This window comes from Cyrtonyx montezumae, unplaced genomic scaffold (assembly GCF_038088225.1).
Source record: "Cyrtonyx montezumae isolate F1298 unplaced genomic scaffold, pur_monq_1.0 scaffold_3, whole genome shotgun sequence".
NCBI classification, from domain to species: domain Eukaryota; kingdom Metazoa; phylum Chordata; class Aves; order Galliformes; family Odontophoridae; genus Cyrtonyx; species Cyrtonyx montezumae.
The window spans coordinates 131,383,043-131,397,134 of NW_027072034.1; the positions used below are offsets into that span (position 1 = coordinate 131,383,043).

The 14,092-nt window shown below is 39.8% G+C and overlaps 1 protein-coding gene across 1 annotated transcript in view; it reads left to right on the forward strand.

Moving 5' to 3' along the window:
- NELL2 (neural EGFL like 2) overlaps window positions 1-14,092 on the forward strand; it is a 144,157-nt gene that overhangs the window by 7,509 nt on the left and 122,556 nt on the right. The window lies entirely within an intron of this gene.

A 14,092-nucleotide genomic window follows, 5' to 3' on the forward strand; every position in this document is an offset into this window, starting at 1 on the left:
AACTTCTAAAGCAGAGCTGAGCAGGAAGAAGAATAAGGGGGTGAACAATTGTTGTTCACTATTTTTTTTTCCCGTCCATTTGTTTTCACTTAATCTCTCTGTGCCTCAGTGTTGTATCAATTTGGGGTGGAAAAAATGCTGTAGCCATTTTCAACGCTCAAGAATGTTACAGGGTTTGCTTTTGTTTTCATAGTTTGTTATGTTAAACAGATCATTTTTCTTCTTGGTGCATACTTAATTTTGGTGTGTGATCTTCAGGGAAAAATGATAGCTTAGGAAACTGGGTTGTGCCATCTTGGCAACGCTACAGGGCAGAGTGCCTGGAAGACTGTAGGAGAAGTGCACCAAAGGGTGTTGGTCAGTGCCTGACTAACCAAGGGTCTGTAGCACAAGTCTTTTGGGGAGTGGCTGAGGGAACTGGGATTGTTTAGACTGGAGAAGAGGAGGCTCAGGGCTAACCTTATTGCTCTCTACAACTCCTTGAAAAGAGATTACGGCCAGGTGAGGGTTGGGCTTTTATTCCAGCTAGCAGCAATAGCATGAGAGACAACAGCCTCAAGTTGTGTCAGGGGAGGTTCAGGTTGGATATTAGGAAAAAATTCTTCCAGAAAGAGTGGTCAGGTACTGGAATGCACTGCCCAGAGGGCTGGTGGAGTCACTGCCCCTGAAGGTGTTCAAGAAACGTTTGGAGGTTGTACTAAGGGACATGGTTTAGTGGGAAAATATTGGCGGTTGGTGGACAGTTAGACTAGATGCTGAAGGTCTTTTCAAACCTTGGTGATTCTATGATCTTGGGAGATGCCACTCCCATCTCCGCATGCTGCTTGAAGGTACTAAAGCAGTGGGCATGGTATAAGGGATGAGCAGATGGAAAGAAAATTCTGAAGACAGTGTTCAAAAGGGTTTCAGCTGATTAACATATTTGCAGCAGCAACAACACTGCTGCAATAGACTGTTATGTTTCCAAAGGAACCATTACAATCAATATTGCTAGTGATCCATAACTGAGAACTCTTTTAGTGGAATTTAAGTGGCAATTTCCCTCTCTAAAAACACAGAGAGTGTGTAGTAAAAGACCTCTGCTTTTGAAGTTGTTCACTTTGTTACAGTAACTTTTAGACTGTTTTGTCAGCATAAATGCCTGTGTAAGGATAATTAGATGATGGTAACATCCATAGTGTTTATTCTGTGAAGAGTCACAGAAAGGAGAGATGTACTAGCCTTGACTCCATGGTTGGAAGTCTGACAGACTCTCCCCAAACACAGTTGCATAACAGTCCAGGAAGATTCCAAAGAATCTTTTCTGTTTATAGGTCAATAATCTGTGTTTTAATGACTCCTTAAGCATGCATTGGAGTGTAAGGCCATAGCTGTCCCAAAGGAACTTAGATTTCCTGTAGTGCTGGCTTATAGCCATTGTAACTGCCCCCTGCTTTGTTCAACACTCATTCAAGGTGGAATAAACGATTAAATTTGTGTGGACCTGTAAAGTCATGCTTTTTTCAAGAATTTCCACCTACAATGTTAGTGTTTCAAACATAAGGAAGACATACTCTAGTAAGAGAGCTTGGTTTCTTTCTTTCTTTTTTAAATTGAGATTGTGTCTGGGGGTATTGTATTCACTCAGTGTTTCTTTAAAAAAAATACAACAAAAAAAAATCAATGAATTGCAGGGAGTGAAGAGAACAACAGAAAGACTGATTATACACTGAAAAGGGCTGGCTTACAAAGGAAGATTTTGAAAGAACTGAACGTGTCCTGCTTGTCCAAGCAATGACAAAAATGTTATATGATAAGTGTCTGGTATTAGAAAATTGTTCGTGGTTTAGACTGAAACAATTATTTTTTTTTCAAAAAAGTAGATTTAAGAAAAATATAATGATATTATAAATAGGGAGGATTTCAGTTAAAAGGAGACTTTCACAGTGAACTAACTTAGATTCTGGAATAGCTACTGGGAGGAGGTGGTGGGAATCTGTATTCTTGATTTTGTAGAAGATGGTATTAAATGAAAATGTCTAGGAAGCATTACCTATGTTGTAGTTGTTGAGTGACTTTCTATGTTAAGGATAGAATAGATTACCTTGTAAGTTCATCTAAGCTCTGGAAATCTGGGGTGGAGGTGTTCTAGCATAGGAAGAGATTTCAAGACAATACAACATTCAACGCTTAATACTCATTAAAATCAAACTGCTGCCTTTGATTTCTCCCTCAAACTGTACTTTGGTGCACTTGATCATACTTTAATGGTATTTTGTTGAAACAAGCCAAGAAGAGTGTGGAAATCAGGATTTGGAAGCATTTGTAATTTTCATCCAGCCAAGTTTATAAACTGTGCATGCATGTAAAATCTGTAGCTTGTGCACTGGGGCTAGCAGATGCATTCATAGTAGCGTGGATTCTATTAATACCTGATTTGAAAGGAAATTTATTGCAGGAGAATCTGAACTCTGAGACTCTTCAGCTTCCTGGGATCTCTGGGTGCTGTAGCTTGAATCGTTCACATGTTTTTCTGTTTTCCTGCCTTGCTCATATCTGAACAATGTGTGTGTTATTCCTTGGTATCCCCAGTTCAAATTCCCTCTAACCTTTCCTTTACCTGGCCTCAAAACAGGCATTAGGATAGCCCTTCTCTTCCTCTCAGCGGTGCCCTCTCCCCACCAGTGTTTCCCCCTTGTTCCTGCTGGAACCTGATTTCTCCTCTGTCTGCTGCCTTCCCTTCCCACCTGCTGCTGTTCGCTCAGGCTACTGCCAGAGACCTGTGGCTAGCAACACTGCTGTTGGATGTATCTGGCATACTTCAGATATAACTTTTTTCCACTGCTGGCCTCTCTATCACTGCCTGGCATGCTGTGCTGGCCTTGTTGACAGGATGAAGGTTCAGGTTTAATGGAAATCTTGAAGTTGGTAACTGTTGACCATTCTCTTCTGTCAGAAGTCAGTCTTCCATGCAGATCCCATCATTGTAATTTGAGAAAAGATGGATCTCATATTAATGCTTTTGTAAGATTACCATTGCATTGTTTAGAAATAATTCAGCCTTAACACTTACAAGTTCATGAGCTAAAGGTAATCAACCCTAAAGTGAGTATGAAAAAAATTACAACCCAGAAAGCCAGATGTAAGGGATGAGAGCTCCCAGCCATTGCAAAGAGTGATAAACCATTACATTCTTCATACAGAAGAAAGCTAATATAATCCAGGGCACCTGAAAATGCTTGGGGTCAGACTAGATATCTCAGGATGTCCCTTCCAACCTAAAGGATTCTGTGAGATGTTGGCTGTTGGTGGTAGGTCCTTTGGGAACAGCTCCGGGGTCATGAGAAAGGAGCATTCGAGTCTAAATGATTGAGCTAGGTAGGTAGGTCTTGTTGACCGCAGCGAGGATTGAGTGAGGCAGAGCTGTAGTGTGTTGCTCAGAGGATGCAGGAGCTTCTACACCAAGCAAAATCCTAATCAGGGTATGCCCCAGGTGTTTTACAGCCAAGTTCACCACTGGAATGTGATGCATTTGAGAAGCCTGAATTATGTTGTATCTTCTGAGAGGAGGGTAGGTTGTGTAATTCAGATTGATCTATATCCAGGATCATCTGATTGTGTGGTATATTAATGCTGTTGAGTTGTACTTCATTTTTTTTTTTAAATTGATTTGACTTTGCTTACCTTCAGTAGTCTGCTCCTTTTCATTTGGAAAAGGCTAGCAGCCCTACTTCCTCCTGTCCTCCCCTTGGTGTTCCCTGCATAACTTATCAACTCCTGTCCATGCAATATGACTAAGGAATGGAAATAAATGCAGTCTTCTAGCAGTTCTAGTGTGTGTCATGCCCTTACTATTGTATGAGTAGGGCTGGAAGATGATGCATTATATTCTTGTGCTCTTCAGCCTGTATCCCAGTGTTAACAGCTGATATTTTTGTTTGTTGTTAGGTCAGTTTGACACAGTGTGCTCGTATGACAGCATGCAGCCAAGCATAACTCGGTGCATATGCCACAGATGGCAGCAGCAAAGCAAATAAGACAGGTTCCATTTTCTCTACAGGTTTCAAGGTGTTCTCAAAACTTCTAGAAAACTGCTTTGTGCCTAAAGGGGTGTGAATGTGTCCGTGTATATATACATCTCTATTTATAAAGCTGTACTAGCTGCTGTCTTGTAAATGTAGCTGGAACCTGTTATAAAATGAGGAATCAGGCAGAAATCCCACTTTGCACTACTTCTGTGTTCTTGTTCAAACATGACAGATTTTATAGTGGACCTGAAAAATCTAAACAGTATCTTTGCAATTAGCAGCACATGGGGGTATTACCTTACAAGGAAGTAAATACAGAGTCATCAGAATTAAAAGATGAATTGATAGAAGTGGTGGAATATAAAACAGGGAAAACTAGTAATTAAAGAAACTATTTCAGCTTATATTTGATAACCTGGAAGTATAAATCACTAGAAAGCACTGCAGTGATAAATACCTGCAGCAATGCATAATATACAGCATACATTTTAATTTTCCTATGGGTAGAATTTCCATGAGGAGCAGAAGTCATCTTTTATCTTTGTCACATTGTTATCATGTAATAGGTCCCCACTGAATATCACTCTCTCTCCTGGTGATAGTGCCTTGCATGATGACATAGCTACAATGAAGGAGACAGTATTTCTCGTGAGCAAGGAGCAGTGGTTTTCTGTATCATATATGCCTTTAAAAAATCCTTATAATACTTTTGTATGGTGCTCCCCCCTGTGCTGATGCACACGTTACTCATATTCCTTTCAGAAATGTTCAGGAGTGCACATTGATGTTTTCTTTGTCAGTTTGGTGGGAGGTGTTTCAGTAAAAATTTTGCATGGTGGGATCTCTATTGTTTGTTAAGCAAATGAGCAGTTCCAGTTCACTGCTAAGAATACAGACTCGTTATCTGGAGCACTAAAAATGCAAGGTCCAGTTTTTTTTACATTTAGATTTCTCATACTTTTTTATCCTTTACTGTTAGAAATATGTTATTGTAGATCCTGTCACTAGAAATTTTACTGTATTTATTTACCCATTATTTACATTTTTCCTACTGAGTATAAAAATCAGAAACTCTCAAACAAGGTCTTCACGTATTTTTGGAAGAGTTCACCCAACCAGTTACCATGCAGCTGGGCTGCTTTGCCTTATAGTAAATTGCTCCCACTTGTCACCCTAGTGAAAATTCCTTCTTTGTCAAAGAAACCATAGCCAAAGGCAGGGTGAGAGACATCTAACTGTACTAGCATTGTGGTCTTTTTCAAATTAAGTCCTAAATCAAAGGAGAACTTCAGTGTCTTGTCCTGATGTTCCAGTGGATTTTTACAGTGGTGTAAATTCAGTGGCTGGATTTATTTCTTTGTGTTGGGAGAATCTACTAACCAAGTAAAGCTGCTGTGATTGCTTACATTGTGCTGTGGGCACACTTAGGCTCACTGCCATTTAAACATTTATCTGACTTTTATCTAGGCGAGGAATCCTCCTGAACAGCTGCACTATTAATTTGCCAACTTCAAAGTAGTAGTTGGATTGTGCTTGTGTAAGTAGGTGGTTGGGGTTGAAGGAAGGATCCATCTTCCCCATTCTGCAACAGGATATGGGTGTACTACAAAGAACTGTTTCATATCTCATATTCCAAGATTATCTTAAGGGTTTGGCCGCAGTTGAAAACGTTTGACTGTACTTCAGTTGGCAGCACTGAACAATTGTTTTGTAGACAACCAAGGATGGAATGTAGACTATTTTAGCAGGAGAAGTCAGTGGTCAGGCTATGGGATGGTAAGCTCAATGTTAACAGAACGATTCAGCTTGATGTGACTTTCCTTGTTGCCTAGAAATGGCCAGTGAGTAAGCTCAGAGGCTTAACCCGACTACTAATGTAAGCACTCTCAAACAAGAATCGGGTACTCTCTTTTGCAGGATGATTCTAGAAGGAAGCAGATTTTTGCTAGTATTACTGTCAACCTACAGTGAATGCATAACATACTGTAGTCATAGTTTGCCGCAGTCCTGTATTTGCAAAATCTTTCCTAAAGAGACATCCAAGTCAGTATCAGGAGGTGGCAGGAATTGAGGGCTGGTGGCCCATTCCATTATATCAGGTATAGGGCTTTCCTCCGTATTAAATATGTTACATTTTCTTTGCATTTTACAAAGTTGATATATTTTTTATTGTTCTTTTAACTTAAAAAGAGAAGAAAACACCTCAAAAGCAAACCAACAAACCAAAACCAAAATAAGCTTTACAAACCAAGCAAAAATTGCCTGGGGACTTTGACCATAGAGTACAAATTACACACATAGCTCCTTGAATGAAATCATGATTACCTGTGTAAATGAGCAAACAACTTCTGATTAACACAAGTTAGGTGCTTGATAATGGTTTGGTTATTTGAGATCAGGAGCACTGTAGTTCCATTCAAACATATACGACCAGGCTCTTTGTACCTTTATCCCCATCTCATCCCAGACTACATTTGTATTTTCAGCTGTGCCAAAAAAACTGTAGACATACAAGTATATAGCTTGTAGGTGAGCTAGTTTTGGAGGAAATCAGTATGAACAGTCAGTACAAGTGGGAGAAAACCATGTGCATTCAGAAACATATCCTATTCTCTTAGGTCAGTTTGTTGTGACTTCTGGGTCTTGGCATGTGTGCCATAGGTCTGCCTCTTTGAAGTTGGGAGGGAAGCCCTTGCTGGGTGACTTAACCGAAGCTGTGGCTGACATTCAGAATAGAGAAAATTGCAAAGCAAGGGCAATTGGGCCATTGCCAAATGCTGCAAGAACAAGCTGTGACATTTTTCCCCTTGTTTTTGTTTAATGTAATGACTTGGCTTCAATTGAGTTTTTGCGTCAATTGTTTAGCTTCATCTTGAGTGCATTTTACCTTTTACTTTCCTCCTTCCCATCATTTGCAGTTCTACCTGCCTACATTTTTGTTGAACTGTCTCTGTAATGGAGAGGAGAAGGGAGAGGTTGATGGTGATAATTGCAGTGGTGCTCTAAATTATACGAGTAGATGCAATCAGTGGGGAATCCCAAAGCCTGATCATTCAGGATCATTATACCAAGCTGGGATATTTACTGGACTCCTCCATGGTTTCTGGTGCTGTTGAGAATAGATTATAGCTAGTTTGTGAGGAACATCGTGTGCTTGAAATTCTGTACATACCTGGTTGGATTCTGATGTACAACTAGACCATAGTCACAGTGTTCACTGAAACCTGGCAACCTTGAAGTGCCATGTATCCTCTTTGGGAATGGCCCCAGTGGGAGTCTTACTGGGCCAGTGCTCACCCCCTATCTTTTAGTCTTTCAGAGTTGGAATGGAACTGCAGCACCTCCTCCTAAACACTCACAGAGCTCCTTCCTAGGGCATGGCAGAAACCAAATTGTGTTCTTGTGATTTTGGAAAAATTGCAGCTGTTTCTGTTTTGCTTTTCTCAAGTAATGAGGAAGCGTGTAGGAAAACTGTGTTGATCTTACGAATGTTTTCTGGTCCAAATGATTATGTATCAGCAGATATCTTATTATCAGTTCAAAGAGTTAGGTACGCACACATACAACATAATGGATGCTCCAAAAGTAATACCTCCTATTTTATTGTGTTGGCCTATGATGTCAGGGATGGATATTGGCAGTATGGCAGTAGTGGTAGAACTTTCCACCAGTATTCTATTACAATTCGTTGCTACGTGACAGTTGGCAGCAGAAAAAGGCAGTCTGACAAAATGATGTCTGACATGGAAGTGCGTGTGAAGCAAAGGCCTGGAATTGCAACCACTGGCATTCATTGATGCTTGCTGAACGTTTATGGAGATCAAACAGTGGATGTGAGCACAACAAGGTGGTGGGTGGTGAGTTTCTTCTGTAGCGACAGCGATACGTAGGACAAGTCACGTTCTGGATGCCCCTGCAGAGCTGTCACACCATGAAACGATAGATTGTGACCAGCCAACTGTGTATAGGGCTGAATACTGTCTTCAGTGTGTTGGAAACGATGATGGGAGTGCTGGAATATCACAGAGTTTGCTCCAGGTGTGTCCCATGAATGCTCACACAGAAACAGAGAGAAGACGGTATACGAGTTGTTCAGGACCTATTGAACCAATATGAGGCTGAAGGGGGCAGTTTCGTGGATTGCATCATAACTGGTGATGAGATGTGTTGTCTCCACTAACTGGAATCATACCAGCAGTCCATGCAGTGGCAGTGTGTGAATTCCCCATCAAAAAGAAGTTCAGGACACAACTGTCAGCCAGGTGGGCCCCACAGATGTTCGCACAGGAGCAGAAAGAACTGTGTATGCAAGTTGGTCAGAACCTATTGAACCAATATGAAACTCATGTGACAGTTATCTATATCACTTCATTGCTGGAGATGAGATGTAGTATTACCACTATAAGCTAGAGATAAAAAAGCTGTCCTTGATATGGCAAAATGTAAATTCCCCACTAAGGAAGTTCAGGACACAGCCCTCAGTGGATGAAATGATGTGTGCTGTCTTCTGGGATAGGAAAGGGGTGATCCTTCTGGATTTCCTGGAACCCAAGCAAACCATCAACTCTGACAGCTACACTGTGATGCTGACAAAGCTGAAGGCTCAAACTTGCAGAGTCAGTCCAGAGAAGGGGATGACCTTTGTCTTGCATTGCAATAACTCCAGGCCCTCTATGAGTTTGAAGATCGTGGAGCACATTGCCAGTCTTGTCTGGACTGTCCTACCTCTCCCACTACATAGTCTGGATTTGGTGCCTTTGACTTCCATCTGTTTGGTTACCTCTGCTAGAGCAGATTTTTACGAGTGCGGTATGCAGGCTCTTATTCATCACTGGTGACAATGTTGAAGAACAGCGTTTTGTAGCTGAGAATTTGCTTTATCAAATAGTGTCATTGTGCTCTTTGTATCTGTTATAGCTTCAGTGGAAATAAATCGAGGCATTACTGTTGGAGTGATCTACATGTGCACAGAAGCTAAACTAATCAAGATTCCCACAGAACTCTCTAAACTGTATTACGCTGTTATAGGGTTTTGGCCTAATAAACATTGTTTTACTTCTTTCTGTGTTCAGTTTTCATTATAGTAATTGTAAGAGGAATGCAGTTCATGAATTTGCATACCCTGTGCTCCACTTAAAAACCCATTTGTACCCTTTCAACCTTGTAAAGATTCTGCTTTGGGACTGGCTTCGCATTCTGCCTCATTTGCTGAGAGTAGCTTAGCCTGCATGGGTTACTTAAGTAAAGGAAAAATGTAAATAGTATGAAATACTGTTGGCTTTTGTAGGCTGTGTGAAATCCTCAGTTGAGAAAAAGATTAGCCAAAAATTTTAATAAAGAGAAGTGATACAGTATGAGTTTATACTTGTGATGCTGGTCTCAACTTGTGTAGGAAAGTGAAACAAAATTGAGCAAGCTTTATTATATTTTTAAGAGTGTTCATAGCCTGCAGCACTTTTGCGTTTTCTCACAAAATGAGTAGAATTAAATTTGCATAGTTCAGCAAACCTACAATCAGATGCAGAATTGATTTATAGATGCTGCTATTAAAAGCTGATTATGTGTACACAAAACAAACTGTGGAGCTCCATTAATTAGGAAGCCTCCTTCAAAGGCTCTTCTATAGGAGTTTGTTTTATAATTTAGCTCATCCTGTATGTTTAGCTTTAGATGCACTTCAAAAACTGAAGAGCCTACCCTCTATTAAGACAAGCTATCCATTCAGTTTAATAACTGTTTGTTTTTAACGTGAACTGGAAAACATCTGTAATGAATGGCTTGTCTTAAACCATATTTGAATGTAGCTTTCACTATGCAATTTGTTAGGCTGCTGATGGTTTGTATGGAAGTTCTCCTGCTTACCTTTAGTAACTTGTTTCTGGTTGTTTACAACACATTTTTTAGGTAGTGGGGAAGTCTCAGTTAGTTACAGTATCATAGAATTGCTCAGGTTGGAGAAGACCTTCAAGATCATGAAGTCCAACCACAATCAAACCATACTACCTCTAACGACCCACTGTTAAATCATGTCCCTGAGCACCACATGCAAATGGATTTTAAACACATTCAGGGATGGTGACTCAACCACCTCCCTGGGGAACCTATTCCAGTGCTTAACAAGATGTAAACAAGATGTGTTTGCATGAATGCAGTTATCAACATGAAGTAATTAAAGGCTTCCATCTCTTTCTGCTATACCAATTTAGACTGGTGACAATGCCTTTGGAGTCACTACTTTAGACTTAACTGTCTTGGATATTACTATAGTAATTCACATCCCATGAACATGACTGAAACTGCAACGTCCACACTAAACACCTTCAGGAAACTCTTGTGTGGCTTTGGTGTTTGCAGTCATATGCAAGAAGGAAATGCATCCTTCTAGATGTGGCTATTGTCGCAAACTCAAGAGCAGAGATATAGTCACTAAGTTTGTCTCCTGAATGGCTGAGTTTCTGCAGGTCCTACAGCCAGCAGTTCATGGAGTGTTAGATTGCTTTGCAATGTCAAATCTTAAAGGACTTGGCTTGCTGTGTCTGTGGCCAGCTGGTTACCTCCCAGCTGGCTGTTCTAGCTGAAGATCCACCATCTCTCACTGCTTGTTTGCATCTTTTCTAGGATTATAAACTCTCCCCAGTTATTGCTTGCAAACCTAGCTGAATTAACTCTAGTTAATCCTCAGGTGATCAGTTCTGCTGAATTTGTAAATCATTATTATTGCCTACCATGGTATGTGAATGTCACATATTAATCCTCTCTTCCCCCAGTCTATTGTGTTATTTTCAGTTTTTCTGTTAATTCACTTGCCTCGGATCAGCTATGCATGTCACCATGCAAGTGTTGTTATTCCTTCTAAAGGCATTTTCATGCTATAACCTTCAAATTGACAAGGATTGCAAGGACTGTTTTGAGATTGGATTTTTGTTTATTACATTTCACTCACTCTTCTAGAAATTAAGAACAGAGTGTTAATAATATAGGTTAATGAGTTGTAATGCTGTGGTCAAACCAAACAAATGAAATATTCTAGGAAAGCAAAAATGATACGTAAGTAACAGAGTAGAGACAAATTTCTCATTCACATGAATAGTTCTCTCCATATTTTTGCACACTAATATCAAAACATTTGGGCCACTGTTTTTGTGTTTTAAAAATGCTCAAAGCATGAGATTTTTATGCAACTGTTGAGAAACAACAAATTATTACCTGAGATGTACCAGTTTGATTTTCTAAGCTCTTATGGAAGAAGTCCAGCTCCAGAAAAGTATTTCTGTTCAGTCTTAAAATGATTAGTAGAAGCCAAAGGTCAAGACCAATCTTGAATCTGTATTTATTGAGCAAAGTTGGTGATCTATCAAAAAAATACCACTAGTTGTTCAAAGGTAATTGGAATGAGGGATTTGTGCTGTTGTGTTGGTGTGAAAAGATGGTTCAAGGACCTTTCAGTGGTCTTTCTTTCAGGAAATCCACCTGTTGCCTGCACTGAGCAAAGGATGCTGTACTTATCAGAGAAACAATATTAAAATAATTGCAGGCTATTTGGTACACTAAATGTGAACTGATCTATGTGCAATACCAACACTGAACAGCCATGTATTTGGGCAGGTAACGTAGCAATAATCGTAACAGATAGACTGCCAGCCTGATCTAATCAGGTCTTAATGTTTTTGTCTGTTTGAGAGGATAATCTAAAGCCACAATGAGTATAGTGTGCCCGAGTATGGTTTTTATCATTTTATGTATGGAAAACTCAAACAGCCTAATGATAGGGTAATGATTCACAGGGGTGACAAAAGTAGATCTCACAGAAGATTCCTCTCTTGCTGGTGCAGAGGGAGCTCTGCTTTTCCTATGTCTCTCAGCGTAGCAATGAGAGATAGGAGGACTGCAGACTATTCTACGTAACTGCTAGGGTTTGTTTCCTTGCTGTGGCACAGGCTGCCTGTAGCAAAATGCATTCTCAGTAACTCCAGTATGAATAAAATGTATGTTTGTGAGGAAGATAAATTTGTGTGCAAATGGAACTGGCCTCAAGCAATGGAAGCTTTACTATGCATATATTATCTTTTGTCTCTTGCTAATGAGAATATCATTTGTATTTGATATAAATTAACATTATTAATACTTCTAACATAAAAGTTAGGCAGGCATAATCTATGTGGACCATTTTCTACTTTCAGCATAGAGCATTTATGACTCTGCTGGTAGGGTGTGATATTTGTTAGAACTAGGAATGATGCAGAGGATAAAACAGTGTAACTGGGGCACAGACATCCTGGCTTCTTACAGGATTTAGAACAGTGCAGAGTAATCCCAGATCCTTGGAAGAAGGAGTTCTGCATTTCTCATCTTCCTTCATACTGGCTTTTCATTGTCTTGATGAAACCTGGAAGAAATCAGTTGGAGACAATGGGAGCAGAGAGAGAACAGTCATGGATTCTCTATAGTTTTGCTATTTAATGCAATTCTGACATTTTCTTTTTTGGCTTCCTTGACTTATTTCCTCCAGCCCTCGTCCTTTCTCCTACTATTTCTATCTCCCTGTCTTCCCATGAAACTCTCCTTTGATGTATATAACTCTTACTGCCATGGTAAGCCATAAACACTGTGTCCAATTCCAGAACAAATCCACAGAAATTAACAGTATCTGTTCACTGCCTTTATATACACTCCTGTGTGCTCCCTTTCTAAATTAGAGTAAGACTTAACATGACCAGACACAAAAGCTATTGAGTGAAGGACCTGTGCAGCTTCTTCACCATCATGTTTGTGCAGATGTGTGCCTTGTCATCTCTAACTGGTAGGGAGGTGGGAGTTGGTGATGTAGAAGTCATCTTCATAGCCCTTTTTCTCTACCCTTCTCTTACAATGTGTCAGGCAAGGGGGAATAAACCTCAATTAACCTTGCTGAAAAATGTAGGGCTTTGGTGGTGCATACTCTATAAGCTTGGTTTTTGTAATTCTACAATCTGTGGAATATTGCCAAGCAAGATATCTCTACCAAGAAAATTTGAAAGGAAGATAACAGATTGGTGGATGGAAAAGGACATTGTTGGATATATAGTAACACTGACTAAGCAAGAAGATTCCAATGGTCTTAACTCATTCTGGATTTGGTTCTGCCACTGTTATTTACTTTTAAGTGCATGGGTCATCCTGATAGAGAGTTTGGAGACTGCATGCCCTTTAGGCAGAGTCTCTTGATTATGCACGCAAACAAATATAGTTTTGTTATACCTCATTGCATCTTCTGTCATTGGTCAGAAAGGGCTGACTGTAGATGTGCTTTGCATCCAGGAATTCCATTCTGCAGGCATCTAAGTAGGTTACACATCTGCATTTTCTTATTTTCTTGTGTACTTTGATAGGAAAGCTGCTGATAAGAGCAGCAGTGCATGAGGAGCTTGTGATCGTGACTAGAGAATATGTTCCTTCTGTGTCCTTCTTCTGCTCAGTCTGCTGGGAATAGGTTGTTTATATTGCTGGAAATTGTTAATGCGGTTAAACTATCTTCCAGCATGCAAACCTATGTCATTCCACTCTGTTAGTGTCCCTTGGCTATAAATGAATGCTTTGATGTGATTGTATTTGAGTTGCTTTATGATTTATTAACAATTCCATTAAAATACCATGGATGTCTGCTACAGGGAGAGAGTTATGAAACCCACAGTAGTAGAGATGTGAAATTTCAAAGTTTTAAAAAATGCTTTAAAGAATCTTTCCTTTTTCTTTGATTTTTTATTTTTTTATTTTTTAATATTCCTCCAGTAAAGAAAAGTGAATCAAATTCAGAGCTTGGTGTCACACTGTACAAGAGCTCGCTTAGGACTTCTGGTTTCCACAGATTGTTATATTTCTTAAACACATTGAAAATATTCCTCTTTCATAAACCACAGTAAAATGTTTGGTGTTAATACTAAGTAGTATTTCTCAAGTGGTATTTTTATAGTGCAGCTTGCAGTGTAAATCGCTTTCTTAGAACAGTGATGTCAGCTTACTTGAGAGCTCAGCTTCAGCTCTGCCAAAGGAGATCAGCGTTTCCATTGCAGTCAGCTCTCTGCTGCAGTAACTGTCCCTGACTGAGT